Source organism: Leptinotarsa decemlineata, unplaced genomic scaffold, assembly GCF_025532065.1.
Source record: "Leptinotarsa decemlineata unplaced genomic scaffold, Ldec_3_MD MMD2_tig00000090_RagTag_RagTag, whole genome shotgun sequence".
NCBI lineage: Eukaryota > Metazoa > Arthropoda > Insecta > Coleoptera > Chrysomelidae > Leptinotarsa > Leptinotarsa decemlineata.
The window spans coordinates 4,047,658-4,066,838 of NW_027412541.1; the positions used below are offsets into that span (position 1 = coordinate 4,047,658).

Genomic DNA, 19,181 nt, shown 5'->3' on the forward strand with positions numbered 1-19,181 from the left:
CAGAAAGTATTCACTACTTTTCTGGTGGAAGTAATAACTTCTGTTTTGGACTGGCGTCAATAAATAGTAGATACTCGAAGATTGTTTGTTGAAGGTTTAAGAGTTTTCATGGCTTTTTTTGCAATCTAAATGAGACATTTTTCTCTGATCTATGATACATTCTCACAGGTTCCCCGATATTGCTTGAATATTTATCTCTCCTGCATATTCAATATTTCTTTGCTCTTATGGTATTTTTCTTTCCTCTTCTTGTTCCCACTTCCTGTAACTCACCTATTTCTGATTCATCCTCAGGGTTTTTGGACAACTTGGAATCTCTCTATTTTGATTTCTGAATTATCACTTATATTTTTATTATTTTATTTGTAAGTTATCTTCCTGGTATAATATTTTCTTGAAAATGTTCTCATTTCACTGGTTACATAAAAATAAGTGTTATTCACAAATAATTTTCTAACGTACCTATATTCCATTACCACCATTCAATACTAATGTACTTCAAACAACATTGAGACCAACATTTCAAATACAAATAAAAAACAACAGTTTTCCACGGAATATCTTTCAACCCTCCCGAGATCGCCGGCATCCATCAGATCGAGCACCAGCCCATTCATAGCTTTGGCCTTGGAAACGTTCATCGTTCATTGTGAACGGGGGGTGAGTAGAGCAGGTCAAGGTAGCCTGGAAGGGGTATGTTGCGGTAGATGAAGGTCGGTCGTTCGAAGAGGACATAGCGAACGAGACCCGTGCCTTGTGAACCGGCGCTTTGAGTTCCCTGCGCGTTCATGGGCTTCAAATCGATAAAACATATTATGTGAAGTTGGGATGGTCCCATTCAGAAACCAAGAGAATTCGGCGTTTTCGTAGGAGGATAATAAAATTATGTATATGTCAATCAATACAGAGCTATCAATACTACAGAGCTATTACTGGTTGTTAGCTCTTTTTCTGAAATTATCGCCAACCAACACGGCTTCAAAAGAGGCCACTTGACAGAAAACGGGACAATAGACTACAATGTGTCCCAGTTAAAACTTGTCACCTGAAAAAAATTGAAAATCGCTCAGATCCGTCGATGTTTATTACAAGGACAAACACTTTCACCAAATACATCATCATTATGTTGTCAACCCCCTCATCCCCAGCAACTCCTACTTCAGAATTATCAATGGGACTTATATACTTGTGATACATCATTTTGAAGAGAATTCATTCTCAAATACATCGGTGTATTGAAATTGAGGATCGATCAATTTTTGAAATGTTAGTAAAAACTAAGTTTTATCAAGATATTTTTATTTGTCATCACCTAAAATGTTATCATCGTAAGAAAGGTTCAAAATGTGAACCATTCAGTTCTATACAGAAGTATTAGCGCTTATCAATTTTTTTTGCACATTTCTCAACATTTCTGGAGTCACTGCAGGACACGAATCATTCCTACCCAAACGTTCAGCGGCCCATAAATGGTCATTGTGAAAGTTCGTCCGTAAATAAAATATTTGATGAAAAATTATTATTGTGTGCCATCGTATGAATCAACCACCTGCAAAACAATAATTATGGGTGAAAATCCCGAGTAGGAAGAACTTGGACCCGTTGTATGTGATACGGATTTGGGCTAACTTCCAGCTGTAGTGCAATCTTCATGGTACTATTTGAAGTATCTTCTTTATCGCATAAATAAATAGGTTCAGACTTAATATTCTTGCAGCCACGTGAATTTTATCTCAGAAGCCAGCTCTGTTTCGATATTCAGACATTCTATGCTTGCAAAATTAATATTCGATTCACCAAAATAATTAAGTTATGAATTAAGGAGAATCACACCACCTGAAATTAACTCTTCTCAGAACTATTTTTGGATCCACTCATGACTTGTGTTGCGCATTTTCAGTTTAGGAAATTTCTTATGTCCCGAAAGATAAATGAGATATTAATTATCAATTGAGATATTATAGATCTAGTCTTACTTTTCATTCGTTTATAGATTATATTACTGTCATACATATATTATATCTTCACAAGTGACTGAACTAACTGATATCTAATGGTTTAAGAGAGAGTTTCATTAATAGCTACATTTATGTTTAGTTTTTGCAATATCCAGTCAAAATCAATGATATATCAGATTATTTATGGAACAACAAACAAACAAACAATAAACTTATAGAATGTCAAGCATTCATGATGTCACTTTCTTAATAAATGTTTTTTCATTATAATCTAATACACTAACTTTGAAGGAAACATGGAGAGTCAAGAGCTGTTGCGCTTGATATTTCTAAGGACTTTGACCGTATGTGACATGAGAATTTGCTGGCAAGACTTCGATGCAATGGCTTGTCGAATCTTTTTTGTGTGTGGCTCCTCAGCTTCTTGAAAAAACGCTCCCTGCAAGTGGCCGTCGATGGATTTCTCTCGAATATTTTCCCCATCAACGCTGGTGTTCCCCAGAGATCCATATTGTCTTCAACCCTCTATTTATTGTATATCAACGACTAATTGGAAAAAAACAAGAATTCAATATATTGCTTTGGTAACGACAGCACACTACAGCACACTTGTCTCGTCATTACATTTGGATTCCAGGACATCTGCTGAAGATGCACATCTTCACCGGCAGCAGGAGGTTCAATATCTTAGTGAGGATCTAGAAGTAATTTTGAATTGGTGAAAGTAACCGGGTACAATTCAATGCCACAAAAACCCAGGCATCGGTTTACTCCAAAAAGATAGGTGAAACAGTTCCGCTTTCTGCTTCGATAAATTTGTTGAGGGTTGAAATGGACACCAATATGTCTTGGCACAATCATATCGCTGGAATTGCAAAGGCTGCTTCTCAAAAGCTTGGAATACTGTTCCGAAGCAGAAAACTGTACACACCTCAGCAAATTTATAATGCTTTATGAAGCTCAGATCAAACCTTCTTTGGAGTATCGTTCTCATGTATGGAGCTCCGTCCCAAATATTCCCTGAGGCTGCTGGATTCCTTCCAGAAAAGAGCCATCCGCCTGATTGGAGACGCGCACATCACTTGCAACCTTGATAGTCAGAAACATCAAAGAAAGGTTGAAGATTTGTCTGTCTTCTATAGATACTTTCACGGGAAGTGTTCAAGTGACTTGGCACATTTGATTCCAGCAAGAGCTGTACATATCAGAAATTCGCGACGGACTGTACCTGCTCATCGTTTTGAGGTACATCTCGAACATCTCAGTACACCTCGAACTTCACTGTTCAAGAACTCTTTCATTTGGAAAATGGCTCTTATATGGACTCAACTTCCTGAGAACGTTTTTCCAAATGGATTTGATCTCCAGCGTTCAAATCCGATATGAATCACTACTTTCGCACAGGCACCGCTCTAGTGCCTTAAGGAGATTCCTGTAATGCTTGTGTTTCGCCCTTAAAAAAATGTTCCCTCTTCATGCAAAAAAAAGAATTACCCGATGTAGACATGAGGCTCTTTGTTTGGCCCCTTTTTCATTCAAGAAACAGTAATACCAGCAGTGGGTTTTCAATTTAAATTTCATGGAAAACAAAATTATGTTTTCTAATTGTTTTTCTAACAGTGTAACATCTAAATATCATAATGTAGATCGTAAATGAGAATTATGACAATGGAAACATGCCTCACTCTTTGATTCTCAATGATAAATACAGAAATCAATGTTGAAATTACAAATCCTTCTGAATTAAAAAGAAACGTATATGTTTTCTTCACCTGCATCTTTCATCTACCCCAAGTTTCTAGTTCATATAAGAAAGTCTGATACCACATATCCTTGACCGGCTCGTGCTGACGGAACCTTGAATCCGAACTGAATAAATTATATTTTGTGCTTTTGTCTGTCACTAATTTTTTTAGGTCGCATGTGTACATGTTGACTTCGATTTTATCAGACTGTGGACGCCTAACGAAATGGTTGAAGTAGTAAAGGGCGCATTCGGTGATTTCGAACGAACTCGTAGAAAAAGCTACAAAAAGATTCATTTTGAAATACCTTTCAATTGTTGATATTAATAGATGATACTTGTACTGAAAATATAAAAGGGTTTGTCATATTATACCAGGCGACAACAAAATTGCTGTACATGGTATATTCTTTTGTTTGCAAGCTCACAAATTTCATATTTGGAATAAAAGTATATTAACGCCAATATTATCAATATTAAAACAATAGATTATCTCTTCCGGTTTAACTGAAAACGTTTTCAAGTTGAGAAATTCAAACAAATGGCGGTTGAGCCATTTCCTTAAATTCATTTGATGAAGTGAGAAGTAAAGAAAAGCTTATACAATATTTTGTTTGCAATACGTTTGTGAAACAATAATAAGGTGGACCTGGTAAAGTATTATAGATCCTCCTATACCAGCTCTGGCGTTTTGAATTCATGATGAGCACTTATTACTCTTCACTATTACTATAATTATTGTCATTGTCATCCCATAGTTGTTATTAGGTAGTTATTGAAATTCAAGTTTTACAATTACATCAACTCAATGATGGAATATTTTATATGAATTAGGGACTTATCATTAAGGATCTAAACTTCAACAATTGCAAAGAGAGGTTTCAAACTGTGACCATTTATTATTTTATTTGTTTTGCAGTAATCCCGGAACCATAGTTCTAAACATAGGAAAACCATTAGCAACTTTGATATTAATTTCATTTGTGCTGCTTCTTTTGTCGAGTCTTATCTAGTAATAATGGATCCATATATCAAAGATTTCGAGAAAACCAAAGGTGACACTTTTGCTTTAGATAGAATATTTCAAACAAATCAAGTTCTAGACCAACGAGAACTCACATAACTTTAAACTAGTACACATTAATAGAAGTATCGCAAAAAACTTCGATAAATTTAAAATTCTTCTTCAATAATTTCAGTTTGAATATGATATTTTGATATTTACAGAAAAATTACTGATTTCAGCGTATTTAGTTTACCCAGATACAAGATGCTTCATAACGAAGGAAATTTAAACGGTGCAGTTGTTTACTTGAAAACAAATTTTTATTAACATCATGTGTTGATAAATTTCAACGGCTAGAATATACTAAAATTGGAGGTTCAATTTCATGGATCTCAAATATACATTCATTGATTCTATTGATCTCCCTTAACATGTATTGATTCATTCAATCGGAACTTACAGAATTATTTTGAAATACAAACCAAAAACAACAAGGAATACAATCTATTTGTAGGAGATATTGATATTGAAGGAACGAGCAGGACGATAGAGTAATTGATTATCTAATAGTGATGGCCGAATACGGATACACATCTCTAAATGATTCTAAATTCTTGAATTTATCATATTTTTATAAAATCTCTTAGCCATAGTCTTGAAAATGTAATTCCTACCATAAATCATGCAAATATTATAGATCACTCAACCATAATTCTTTAGGGAAAAAGACGAATAATCAATTAAAATAAAAAATGAAGCATCATTTCAATGCAAAAAAAACCGTTGAAAGCATTAAGAACCGAAGCTGTGAAAAAGTTTATTCAGATAATACCCTGGATTTCATAACAGAAAGATGAATCTAAATTTTGCGAGAGGAAATCGAAAAATGTACTTATTATCAACGCATCAGGAGATCCGAAAAAAAAAGGAAAATTGGATGTCTAACTCATTGGTACAATTTGTTCAACAAAAAAAATATTTATATGAACAACTGAGACAAGATCCTCAAAATGTACAACTAAAAAATTGAAATAACAATGGTAATGGAAAAGTTTAAATAGAGTCTATGAAAAATAATGAAGAAGATATGATAGATGATCTAGGTGAAATAGTGGAAAATTTTCAACAAAACTTATATTCAGAAAAAACCTTGAGAATGATTCTAAAGAACAGCACAATTCAGTTTTATCGAACACATAAACAGAAATTTAATTTCTCTCTATCCGGCTACTCCAACAGAAGTCGGAAATATAATAAGAGATCTCAAAAACAATAGAGCACCAAAAATAGATAACCCAGTGGCTCTGTTTTTAGCAAGATTCATATCTCACATATTTAATAGAATAGCAGAAATTGGCCACTTTCCATTGTGCTTAAATCTTCCATACTTAGTCCTATTTTCAAGAGTGGATGTAGAGATGAAGTAGTTAACTATACACCAGTTTCCTTAATAATAAATCTTAGTAAATTCACAGAAAAAAGGTTCAGAGTAAGGTTAGACTCATTTATACAAATAGATATGATATTATCTGACTCACAGTTTAGTTTTCGGGCAAGAAAACTCAACTAAAATGCGGTATCACAGCTCACTAATTATGTTTACGAAGCACTCGATAGACGTTAAGCATCACTAGGGATTTTTATTAACATATCAAAAGCATTTGATACGGTTAACCACTCCACTCTACTATGCATTCTGAAAAAATATTGGAATACTTATAAATTGATAGACATATCTTACGGATAGAAAACAGATTGTGAGAATAACGAATATGAAAAGCAGTGAAAAGAAAATCGAATGTGGAGTGCCGCAAGGAACTGTCCTGGGTCCGTCGGTTTTTAGTATTTATGTGAACGGATTAATTTCGATTAGAACCATAGGACGAATTTTAAGTTTTGCATACAGAACTGTTGTTCTTCACTATGAGATCGAAGACATGGCAGAGAATGATCTATAAAAAATCAAAGATTGGTTCGATCATGAGCAGCTTTTATTAAACTTCAGCAAAACATATTATTTGCCATTTTTTAATAACAAATTTACACTTCTTCAATTTAATCAAATAAGTATCCAAAACTCCTTCAAGATATCTCCAGCTAACCATATAAAGTTTTTATGGGTTCTCATAAATCCTCACATGAGATCGGACTTTCATATTAAGTATATTGTGAAAAATTGCGATACATACTACATAAGTTTCGTCAACTTAAAGATAGAATTGGCTTCAGTTTGGTACAAAGCCACTTGATGTACTGCATAATAGGATGAGGTGGGGTATCCAAATCACACCTTCGTTCACTTGAAGTCATTCAAAGAAAATTTTTGAAACCGGTGTTGAATACACCGACTAGTTTATTCGATCCTAGGTAGCTGTTCTACAAGTCACTGGTACTGAATCAATATAAGGAAAAGGAAACATTATGTAGGCCAAGCCATAACTACACCACTCGAAATAAAAAGAGATATTTAGCACCATTTGTACGAAAGTCAATAGGGCAAAGATCTCGCCGTTTTTGGGCCCCTTTGTATATAATTATTTACTACAAAACATTTGTGTCGTACACTCGATTGAAACATTCATCAAATAAATACATACCTCGCACAAAAATTAGTCAAATATTTGATAAGAGTAATTATGCGTCAATTTCATACACATCTCATACAAAAATTAGTTGAAAGTTGCTGCGGCAATGTATAAATATTTTTTCAATTTTTCTGCGATTGAAGAAGATAAGTTGCAGTGAAAGACAGAGGACGAATTTCTTTTGGGACAGTTCATTGATTCAGCCTGGCACCACTGACGAGGCCAGGCGGGTCGAAACAGTGTTGGCTGGTGTTAGCTCACAAGTTTATCTGAAGAAGATAAAGGCAAAAATAAATTATATGAATTTTCATTTTACTGTTTTATATATCTCTGGAACTGAAAATGATAATGTTGATATTCTGGTGTCATTCAATAGTTCTTTAAGATATAATCTAGGCAACAAGCTGAAAACGTGTAAAATAGATATATACATACATACATACATACATACATACATGAATATTTTATGAATATCAAAGAATTGATGGTAACTTTTCTTATTTTTTGATTTGAAGGTTTTTTTTTAACAAATGACACTAATTATTGGCAGATTTGATTTATTACAATTTGTCAGTTGTTCATAACGAATGAAGGAATTTAATAGTTGAGAATTTTTTCCATTTTATTGTAATGAGGAAATAATGATGAAAAATCCAAATTTTTTTTTCAAATGTTGATGTTTTTTTTTCAAATTACATACTTGAATGTCTCTCATCATATCTCTAATTGTTCAAAAGTTACACCCGTTTGTTACATAACAAATCACATAGCTACTGCCTTGTTACAGTGAGAAGTATTAAAAACAATGATTTTTTTTAGTTTTTTTGCATATTACTTTTTTCAGAATCACATTCACTTTTGATAAAAGTAATAAGAACAATGCTAAATTGTTTATAGCAATTTTTTTGTTAATCAAGAATTAAATTACAGACAAAAATATTTTTTTCAATTGTGTTAAGAAGTAAGAAGAAAAATTTGTAATTAATCATTCAAATGAAAAAAAAATTATCAATAGAAAAAATAATTATTTTTTTCAATCTCAACTTTCTCAACTATCTCAACTGATAAGTTTCTCTATTTATTCATAACAATTTCAACAAATGACTTTTTTTGCGATTGATTACTGTCATTTGTTAATGAAAATATCCTTAAAACCAAAACATAAAAAAACAGTTTTCATCCTCATTTCTTTGATATCGATAAAAAATTTCACCTAAACAAAATAAAATAAATTTGTATATATTTATATGCATATAAGAAGAGCTCCACGAGGCAAAATTTTTTTCAGAATAATTTTTTTACCAACGGGGGATCATTCTTTGAAATGTTTTATATGATCCATAATTTTTTCAAATAAACATTTAATGTTTTTAAAAAAATATTTTCATAGAAACGTTATTTTCAGCGGCTAAAAATTATAAATAATGGAGGTACATTTCCGAAAGTCGGGACTTGTTCATGGGGAATTTTTCCCTCTTCGAGGGTCTTTTTGTTTCATTCCTTGAATATAATATAGTTTTCATGTCATTAACAAAAAACCGATTATTTTGTTTATATCAATCGTAATTTTTAACCCACTGTAAAATCCTTCAAATACATTTTTCTAGGGCTAATTCCGAATCAAATGATCCTTTGTTCATATTTTTAGGAGCTTTATATCTGTTTTTCACGTTTTTCAACTTGTTGCCTAGATTAATAGGAAACTTTCAAGCAATTTTTTTCGTTTAGGAGATTTTCATGTATATTTTCTAATTTGAATAGCCCTATATATTCCGCAAATAGATTCAAAGATGTATGTTTTCTAAGAAAAGAGACTTGAAACTTTCTGTTTTCTACCACTTTTAATGAGCCTTTTTCCTGAGAATAGTACAGCGAACGTATCACGAGAGGCAGCACTAGTAGTAGGGACAAACAATAAACTATTCATATGTAAAACAGTGTTATTTACGTAATATTAATTTATTATTTAAAAATATAAATCTGATATAAAAAATCATTTTGTGCTAGTATAATGCCAACAAAGCATTGAGGTTAGGTGTAAGAAATTGATACATGCTTCGAGGAGAGTGGATTCAACAGTGCAAAAAATAAATAAATATTCATATGTATGCTCTAAACATGAAATGAATAGTAAATTTTTCATAGTTAATTAACATTGATTAGAATGAGATATAACCTCAATCGTTTATTAAATTATATTCATTATATTTAATTAAATTTATTTCAGTACCATCTATATTTGATTCATATTTCTCTCGGAAATAAGTCTAAAATTCATAATTATTTTAAATTTCTTTTATTACAGTTTGAATCTACCGCTACTCGTGTACTAGAGTCTGTATATTAAGATGTCCATTAATTCACTTTTTTCCAGTTACTTTTAAATTACGGCATGCAAGCCAACGTTTTAATGTTACAACATTGTTATCCTTTAGAGTTGCAAATTTTAGTTTTGCTCCAGGAACATTTTCTTCTCTTCAAAACATTCTTTTTTAATTGTACTTTACCATATGTTTATATGAGGAATAGGCAGTGTTTGTCTCTACCGAACTACTAGCGCTGCTAGTGAGTGATTTTTCGTACTTCAGGAAAAAGGTTCATTGTAACTAACGTTGCTGCAGTTTTGTCCTATACGGACAGTTTCAAACTGTAATGTATAAGTTTGAAAATGTTCGTATAGGACGAAACTGCGGTAACGTTAGTTACAAATAAAAGTGGTAAAAAACATAGAAAGTTTCACTTATCTTTTCTTCATTATGATTTCCTACCACGTAGTAACGGCTACATCCATCAATTCATTGTAGGTTTTCGAATTATCTATCCATATCGTGTTTTGTATTGTTTCCAGAGTCCTATTGGAATTGAAAGAGTAATATTATGATAATAATATCAACTTAATATTTTTCTTTCACTTCTCCGAAAGTGTCAATTTTATTTTATTTTTCATTTCAATGTTTTGAGTAAACGAAAGCAGGGAGTAAACCGCTTGATAATTTGAATACAGCCGATTACTGAAAAGTAATTACTTCTGTTTATCAACTTTAAAGTTCTCCGAAAAGTATTTCAATATTCGTGAAGGTGAACTCCCGATGTTCAATTTCACCGGAGAGGTTCGTAGGTATTAGTTAGTTGTCCTGGAAACGACCTCCACCCTGATGACGCTGACGTGACGCACGCCGTCCCGACGCATTTACGTGACCTTGTCCGGTCACTCGATACGCTCTCGTGTGACATTGGCCATCAATTTAGATTTGTTATACTCATGCCTAATATCAAATTATAATATATGTTTACAAGGCAAACGTAAATAAAACTACTTAATCTTTTGGTATGTTACAAATTCCATTCGATAAGTAGAAATATTTGTACGTAACAAAATTCAGTTAATTATATGAATGAAGTCAAAACAAGACAAGATTTCCATGATTGAATAAATTGTTTATACAGTGCAGCGTGTAACTTATTTTAGATCTGATATACCAACTAATTTGATCCATCTCTGGTAAATAACTATAAATATTACTCATAATATCAATATCTCTTTTATTATTCATACTCTTCGGGTCTTTGGTGATCTCAACATTGAATTTGATGAAACTTTCGTTTCATCAAATTCAATTTTGCTGTTTCGACATAATGTTGTATTAGCGCAGTGAAATGTTTGTTCAATCGTATATCACTTTTATGTGAAATTATTTTACTCGATAATGTTCTAGAAGTTGTTTTGAATATATTTAGAATCACAATTATTGCAAGGTATATTATAGAAAACATTAGATTCTTTTTCAAATAAAGTGTGAAATGTTTCAATTGTGTCTTAAGATTTCTAATAACTTTAATATTCCTTCTTGAAATTTTTAATTTTTTTATTCCGGATTGGTTCATCTACCTATTTACTAGCGAAATTATTTGTATTACTTTTATTAATTGTACCTATCTTGTCTTATTATTTGTGGATTTTCATTCGGAAGGTTCGAAGGTATGTTTTTATTTATGTTGATCGTCCTTTAAACGACCTCCACCCTGGTAAAGCTGATGAGACGCAAAAACATTATATTATCAATTGTGAGTTTTGTCCATTGTTGAAATTTCTTCTATTGCATTTTGATTCTAATGTCCTGAAGAAGTCTCTATTCAGAGTTAATGATATTTTACTGATTATCAAGAAAAATTGTGTTTACATCGGCATGGCGAAAGCTCTTGATTAAGTCTATCACGACGTATTGTCGAAAAAATTCACAATATATGACTTATACAACAAACTGTTTGATTTATTAGCCAGTTACTTGAGAGGGCGACTTCAATATGTGGAATATAAGGAAAAAAGGTCTCGATGTTTTAAGCTGAATCAGGAGTCCCACAAGGTTCATATCTGGGTCTTCTTTTCTTTTCATTATTCATAAATAATCCACCATCCAAATGATCTACTGTCTGAGTATCTCATGTACCAAGACGACTGCAAAGTGTAAAGCCTGCCGATGCCAGTAGGTTGCAATCCGATTTGACCTGTAACATTTAAACATACATAAGGACATATTGTAAACTAATAGAAAAGCCAATTGTAAAATTAATTTAGGGTGGTACACTTGTATGGGTGGTATTACTAATTATTACTTACCTACCTGTATGATGTACCTGATTAGTATAAGTAGCTTTAGTTATGGGTAGTTTTTAGTTTTATCTTCCCCTTTGAAGATGATCACTTGGTGATCGAAACACGTGTCGAGGTGTAAAAATAACGATTTGGTGTTGGGAAAAAAACTCCAGTAATATTCATTACTACACCAAAGGTTCCAAACAGTACATCACAAGTGTTGAACATATGTTAACCGAATGCGTTCTATATCACAATGATAGACTCAATTTCAATATTACCCGTTCACTCAAAGACATATTAGGAGAAAATTGTAAAACTGACAATCTCTCAGCTTTTTTCAAACACATTAATATGTTACACGAAATACAGCACTACCACAATCTCTATCACCGAACCTACATTAATAATCCTACGTGGTTGAAGCGTCTTTTTTAATGAAAAATGACTATACTTTAAATATTATGCGAATTCAAAATGTTCGCAGCTACAAAATTTCCAGTTACATATTTCTTCACAACTACCGCAATATGTGTATCAAATGACAGGGCTTGACTGGTAAAATAGTGATACACTTTGAAAAAGATACAAATTTATGATGGCCGCAACTACAAAATGACGGATTACATCTTACCTTGTAATAATGAGGCACTAAATAAGCTGAACAGAACGAGAAGAATTGAGTAACAAAATTAAAAACTCAAAACTTGAAGATAACATACTTTTTTATGTTTATTGGTTTTATTGAAAATAAAAGATAATAATGATGTAGATAACGTACTGAAAACTAATAAATAATTCGGAAGGTCCTAGGTAGCAGTCACCACACCACTCTCGTTAGCAATCTACGGTATTGATCAGATTGAAAGAAAACGTTGGGCGTAGTATTTACATATTTACTCAGGTTACGCTACGCCCAACAATTTTATTATTTTTTCATCCGATCAATATCTACCATAGATTGCTGAGGAGAGTGGTGTGATGATTGCTATCTAGGACATTCCAAATAATCACATTGGATTTGAATTAATTAAGATTAAATCAATTTGGAAAAACTTTTTCAGGAAGTTTATTCCACATAAACGCAGTTCTCCAAATGAAACAGTTCTTGAACAGGGAAGTTAGAGGTATACTGAGGTGAACCTCAAAACGATGAGCAGCCACAGTCCGTCGCGTATTTCTGATATGTACCGCTCTTGGTGGAATCAATTGTGCCAAGAAGTCACTTGAACACTTTCCGTGAAAGTATCTATAGAAGAGAGACAAAACTCCAACCTTTCTTTCGAAATTCCAGACTATCAAGGTTGCAAGTGATGTTCGCGGCTCCAATCAGGCGCATGGCTCTTTTCTGTATGGAATTCAGCAGCTTATATATATATATATATATATATATATATATATATATAATAGCTTCTTCAAGCAAGAGTTTATGTTTGAGGAAGCTATTGTATAGCGAAACACGTGTCGAGGTTTTTGTAAAACCCTTTCATAGTGAAAATTTCAGCCTATCAATTTCACTTTGGATCTATCATTTAATGAAATATTAATAAAAATGAGTTAACAAGACGTGTTTCTTCAAGAAATTGACATTAATGAATGATGCACAATTTACCGGAAAATCACGATATAAATTTGTTGACGTCGGATTATTTTTCGTTTATTCATCCAGTAGGTGCCTGAATTTTTTCAATGAGTTGAAATATTATTTTTTCATTACAGGTCCAAAGTCGACGTGTCTTACGCAAGATAGAGTACCCTTTGGAAATATTATAAATATTGCTCCAACACGACTTAGAGAGTTGGAAGTATTTTTTAAGAAATTTCCTTTTTTTTTTTTAATTTTCCTTGAAATTTATAAAAATTTCAAACAGTTTTTGAGAAATTTACAAAAAACCAAACTTTTGCAAGCTGCAGGTATCACAGAAGCTCCCATCGTATTTGGAAATTTTAAGGGCACAGCCGTTACTTCGGGGAATTCGAAGGGAAGATGACGTTCTTTATCAAATAATGTTATATTTCGAAGTAAATTGAGTAATTTTTGAATTTCCTTTAAAATTATCAGTGAAGCAGAAAATGTATCATTTGCCATTGAACATTATTTTGAAATCCTTCTCAAATGGCAAATACCTATCTAGTGGCATATCTGATGCAAAGGTTTGATGAAAATATAACCAGTTGATACTGTTGGAAAATCATTTGTGTGTTCACTTTATATATATTGAGATTCTTGTATGGATTTGGGTCCGTAAAAGTTGCTGAGGTGTGTACAGTTATCTGGTTCGGAAAAATGTTCCAAGCTTTTGAAAAGCAGCCTTTGCAATCACTGTCGTTGCTTTTCGAGTTTGAAAGCCGTGGGTTTTTGGAATTTCTTCCTGACGTTTCGCTGGCGCGAGTGGCTAGCTTCTTCAAAGGTTTAACCATCATGGATTGCTGACCGATGACTACCCTTTTAGGCTTCGTAAAGCGTATTTATGCCTTGTCAGGTAATCAGTTGTATTTGTACCTGTATTCGTACCTGCACTTGAACCTGGAACATTAACAATCTTGCTGCCTGCGTCCTGCTCGTTATTCTCGAGTTCTTCAAATTGGGGTTCCATATTTGATTGATGTACACCGCTTCTTCTTTTCTGTTGAAATTATCCGTGTGTTTGTGAATCTCTATTGCCTCCCGTACCAGTCGGCTATGGTATCCCTGGTTGGGGGCAATTAGTTCTGTGTTCTCAAACAAAATTCTGTGGTCTCCTTCACTCAGTGCGTGTTCTGCCACAGCTGACTTGTCTGTTTGGCCTAGTCTGCAGTTCCTTTTATGCTCTTTTCTTGTTCCCATGGATCGTTTGGTGGTTCCGATATATACCTTTCCATAAGTGCACGGAATGTGATAGACCCCTGCTGCTGATAATGGGTCATCCACGTAACGTAGCCATACGTGGATGACACCTTCGCCATCTGGAAACATGGAAGAGACACCCTGAATCGCTTCCTAGACCACTTGAAAACCCAACACCCGAGCATAGAATTCACCATGGAGATTGAGCAAGACCAACGGATAGCTTTCCTAGATGTACTAGTAGAACGATGTGGTACCAGACTAATGCACAAAGTGTATCGAAAACCCACACACACGGAACGGATAGATACTTGCACACACTATCGAACCACCATCCTAGCCAAAAGAGAGGAGTTATCTCCACTCTAACGGAACGGACTCGGAGAATATGTGAACCAGAACATCTGGAGAGGGAACTGAAATATCTGGAAGTGACCTTGAGATCGAATGGATACAGTGCCTACGAGACCAGAAGAGCCATGAGACCGAAGGGCACCACGGTTCAGAAAGCGAAAAATGATCAGATGGTTGCACGCGCATATCTACCGTTTGTCCCTAGGGTCACGGATAGAATTGGAAAACTATTGGGCAAAAACGACATCGAAACAGTCTTCAAACCCACGAGGAAGATACAACAAAGCCTCAGGTCAGCTAAAGACAAAAGAGACCCATTATCAGCAGCAGGGGGGAAAGATATATATCGGAACCACCAAACGATCCATGGGAACAAGACTAAAAGAGCATAAAAGGAACTGCAGACTAGGCCAAACAGACAAGTCAGCTGTCGCAGAACACGCACTGAGTGAAGGAGACCACAGAATTTTGTTTGAGAACACAGAACTAATTGCCCCCAAGCAGGGATACCATAGCCGACTGGTACGGGAGGCAATAGAGATTCACAAACACACGGATAATTTCAACAGAAAAGAAGAAGCGGTGAACCTCAATCAAATATGGAACCCCAATTTGAAGAACTCGAGAATAACGAACAGGACGACAGACAGCAAGATTGTTTATGTTCCAGGTTCAAGTGCAGGTACGAATACAGGTACAAATACAACTGATTACCTGACAAGGCATAAATACGCTTTACGAAGCCTAAAAGGATAGTCATCGGACAACAAGTCATGATGGTTAAACCTCTGAAGAAGCTGAAATTTTCTGTCCTGTCATTATTATATCCGGTTCGGAGACATTTATCTTTTTGGAGAAAACCGATGCCTGGGTTTGTGTGGTACTGAATTGAACTCGGATAGTTCAGATGATAGTTTCGTCATTGAGATATGCAACCTCCTGCTGGCGGTGAAGATGTGCATGATGAAACAAGTGTGCTACCGTCAGGAAAGCAATATATTGGGTTTTTCCAATAAGTCGTTGATATACAATAAAAAGAAAGTTGTAGACAATATGGTTTTCTGAGAAACACCACCGTTGATGATAAAACGAGAGATATCCATTGACGGCCTCTTGCAGGTAAGGTTCTTTCAGGAAGACAAGACATAGCATCGAAGTTTGACCAGCAAACCCTCATGCCAAACAAAGATGTGGTGGTTTACATCATTATTATCTTTTTTTTTCAATAAAACCCTACAACATAAAAAATTGTACTTATTTTGTTCATACCAAGGAACCCTAATATAGTTGAAAAGAGTAGCTTATTAGATAAATACATGCGAGAACTACTTGATTTGCACATGTTTACATTCACTAACCGTCAACTGAAACTTTATGGTTAAATAACCATAAAAATATATATTTTGTATCACTTAAAGATAGTAATATATTTTCTGTCCTCAAACCCCAAAATCAAAAAATTTTATCAGGTATTGCATTTTCAATGTGAATGACATGGTGCCAGCATCGATTTTCAGAATTACATACAGTTCAAATGACTTAAGTACTCAATAATGTTCCCCAGACCTCTCCCTTGATCTTAAGTCTGAGTAGTCCCATTACTTTCGGCCATAAATATTGAAATACCACCCTAATCTGATTTGATTTTCAATCAAAAGGCTATTCAAATAGTCTAACTATACATTCTCTGTATTTTTAATGATTCGTTAATCGTTCATTTACAAAACAATCATAGGATAATAATTATAATGTTTCCAGATACTGATACTCAAAGTTTCGAATTTGTTATAATTTGAAAATTATTAACCAGATCAATCATTGATGAATGTGCAATGTGACCTTACCTAATACTCAATATTTCTCAAATCTGAAATGAGAACAGTTAAATAAACACTTCTCTTTGTCTGATTCTTACTAGCGAATAGGAAAGTTACTGTTACGAAGAAATGAACTTTCTACTGCATTATTTAATTTACTCTCAAATAACAAGAATTATTTACAGTGCAAGAGTCTACAGATATCTATTTTTTTCCATTTGATAGGAATTCATAATGTTTAAGCACTTTTACATAACGAGTAATCTGTTATTTCATAATTTAAATAATGAGACTAATGGGAAAGATGCATTTATTACACAGAGGTAAGGTATGAGCGCGAAATCATAAATTAAAATGATAAATAAATCGTCTCTAGGAATCCCTGACACAAAATTTAGAGAAACAAAGTATTCACCGTAACCTCATTTTGAGTAATGTAAACATTTTAAAAACCACGAAGTGACGAAATTTGAAAATTTTTTAATTATCAATATTGACAATTGAAAACAACTCATTCTGAATAAATAGGAAATATTCGTTTATTGTCTTGAAAAACAATTTGGATATAAAATATATATAATATATCGATATATATCGATATAAATATCGATAAGAAGAAAGATACTTTTTTTATAGTTCTTACTGGAACCGTTGAGAAAGTTCTGCAATTCCGTGTATATCCAAAAAAACAGAAATTTCGGAAATTGGTTTTTTTTTGGCTTTATTATTCGAAGTTTTCAAAAATAAATTGCACATCCACATTGCCACTTTTTCCCTGTTACATAATGGTGTTTTCAGATTTACTATTCGACGTTTCGTCTTCCCTACATTGGATTCTTTCTGTTTTGAATTGGACCAGATTTTTTCCTTTTCAATGAAGTATCATAAGTTATCATTCTTCTTCGAAAAATTGAATATATTGAAAAAAAATTAACTCTAATTGTAATAGACTTTGTCTTTGATGTCTCTAACTTTGAATTTTTTACATTCAATGACATCTTGTTACAAGTCATTAAATTTTTGTCGGAAAATGGCTTTCACAAATGAAAAAAGAGATATGATACAAATTTATTACAAATACGAGAGGGACAGTGTTAGGACACCGGAAATGTATTTAAACTTGTATCCCGAAAGACGACAACCACATCGAACTATGTTGAAGTTATTGGATCAAAATCTCACCGAGTTTGGTTCATTTGAAAAGCCGAAAAAAAATATGGAGACAAAATGGACCAGAACCCTAAACAAAATTTGATAAATTAATAATTTGCAGATAAACATGAACCCTAGGAAATCTACACGTCAAATTTCCTACGAACTGAATATTTGTCATACAAGTGCTTGGAGACATCTCAAAAAAGCGATTTAAAATGTTACAAAATACACATATCTCCAAAATTACACCCAGGTGATCCCGAAAGGCGATTAGAATTTTGTAATTGGCTAATAAGAAGAACTGATTTTCCTTTTTTTCTGAAAAATGTAATTTGGACAGAAATCACTTTTACGAATTGTGGGATATTCAACCGAAATAAAGAATACATTTGGAGCATAAACAACCCCAAGAAGTTCCGAGAAATTCGACTTCAAGTGCGATTTAGTATTAACGTGTGGGCAGGATTTACAAAGATATAATTTTGGGTCCTCATTTATTTGACGGAATTCTGAATGGAGAAACCTATCACAAGTTTTTTTATCGATTTACGAAGACTATTTGGATGATCTTATTTGGCTAACTATAACAACATCTTGTTTCAACATAATAGTGCTCCACCGCACACTACCAGAAGAGTATCTAATTACTCGACTGAAAGGTTTGGTGATAAATGGATAGGGAATAATGGAACGGTGAGGTGGCCAGCAAGGTCTCCAGACATAAGTGTTATGGATACATTCTTATGGGGAACATTGAAAAATAGAGTTTATGGCCAGAGGGAATATCAAAATATTGAGGACTTTCAACACAACACTGTTAGAGAGTTCGGAAGATTGGGGAGGAAGAAAATTATTCATGCAATGAATAATATTCGAAAAAGGGCACGAAAAAAGGGCAGTGTTATCATGAACAAGGCCAGCATTTTGAGCATTTGCTGTGATTTACTTTTGTCTTTACCTTTTAGTTAAGTATTGTAATTTGTTCAAAGTTCTATTTTCGTGGAAAAGGATACTTCTAATTTACCTCATACACACCACATTTATCAAATTTTGATTGTTGATTATCTCCCCGTATTTTTTAATTGGTTTTTCAAACGAATCAAACTCGGTGAGATTTTGATCCAATAACTTGAACATAGTT

The 19,181-nt window shown here is 33.5% G+C and overlaps 1 long non-coding RNA gene across 1 annotated transcript in view; it reads right to left on the reverse strand.

The window, feature by feature from the left end:
* The window catches only part of LOC141481193 (uncharacterized), a 28,520-nt gene extending 11,485 nt beyond the window's left edge, over positions 1–17,035 (reverse strand). Inside the window, exon 1 of the long non-coding RNA XR_012464803.1 lies at positions 16,913–17,035. This is a non-coding gene — a long non-coding RNA (uncharacterized lncRNA). The remainder of the gene's footprint in view (positions 1–16,912) is intronic.
* Positions 17,036–19,181: the final 2,146 nt, after the last annotated feature.